The sequence below is a fragment of the Apium graveolens genome, chromosome 4 (assembly GCF_009905375.1).
Source record: "Apium graveolens cultivar Ventura chromosome 4, ASM990537v1, whole genome shotgun sequence".
In the NCBI taxonomy this organism is placed as follows: domain Eukaryota; kingdom Viridiplantae; phylum Streptophyta; class Magnoliopsida; order Apiales; family Apiaceae; genus Apium; species Apium graveolens.
In genome coordinates, this window is record NC_133650.1 from 215,182,333 (window position 1) to 215,183,569 (window position 1,237).

A 1,237-nucleotide genomic window follows, 5' to 3' on the forward strand; every position below is an offset into this window, starting at 1 on the left:
GAAATTTGGATGATTTCTGTTGTTAGGATGATAGGTCGCTGGCACAGGCTGCTGTTGTCGCTGATAATTATTCACATACTAAACAGATTCGTTGACAAGAGAACACTGATCCGTAGTATGAGAACCTGCACAAAGCTCACAAACCATAGCTATTTGATTAACTCCATACGTAGCCAAAGAATCAACCTTCATTGATAGCGCTTGGAGCTGGGCTGCAATAGCGGTGGCTGCATCAACTTCCAGAATACCTGCTACCTTGCCTGATGTCATCCTCTGAGTTGGGTTTTGATGCTCATTTGCAGCCATCGTCTCAATAAGATTGTACGCCTCAGTATAGCTTTTAGCCCATAAGGCGCCTCCAGCTGCTGCATCGAGCATAGGCCGAAATTGAGCCCCCAAACCATTATAAAAACCAGTGATTACCATCCAATCCGGCATTCCATGATGTGGACATTTTCTCAACATTTCCTTGTAGCGTTCCCAAGCCTCGCACATAGATTCTGTAGGTTGCTGCGCAAACTGAGTAAGAGCACTCCTCATAGCAGCAGTCTTTGCCATTGGATAAAACTTCACCAGAAACTTTTGCGCAAGATCTTGCCACGTAGTGATTGACCCAGCTGGTTCAGAATGTAACCAGTCTTTAGCCTTATCCCTCAGTGAGAATGGGAAAAGCCTCAACTTGATAGCCTCATCAGTCACGCCATTATACTTAAAAGTGCTGCAGATCTCGACAAAATTCCTTATGTGCATGTTGGGGTCTTCAGTTGCCGCTCCTCCAAAAGAAACAGAATTCTGCACCATCTGAATAGTGCCCGGCTTGATTTCAAAGGTGTTAGCTTGAATAGCCGGATGAAGGATGCTTGACTGAATGTCATCAATTTTAGGCCGAGAAAAATCCATAAGAGCTGGATCAGCTTGAACAATATGATCTCCCATGTTTACTGGTTCTTTCTGCTCAGTTCCTGAATCCGAATCCTCAAAATCTAACTTCTCCGGTGTATCAAGAACTTCGTCTTTCTCCTCAGCTGTATCTAAGGTCCTCTTGCGAGCACGAGAACGAGTTTGCATAAACGTTTGCTAAAGTACCTGAAACACAACCGAAAAGAGTAATTAACTACTACGTCCTAATCACTGAGTCCTAATGACCAATGATGATAAGTACATAAACTAAACAAGTACGCCGAGTCCCCGGCAGCGGCGCCAAAAACTTGTTAGGGCGAAATCACGCACTAATATT

At 44.2% G+C, this 1,237-nt stretch overlaps 1 non-coding gene across 1 annotated transcript; it reads left to right on the forward strand.

Moving 5' to 3' along the window:
• Positions 1-436: 436 nt before the first annotated feature.
• Positions 437-543, forward strand: LOC141722347 (small nucleolar RNA R71). The gene has a single exon (XR_012575367.1). It is a non-coding gene; the product is annotated as a small nucleolar RNA R71 (small nucleolar RNA).
• Positions 544-1,237: the final 694 nt, after the last annotated feature.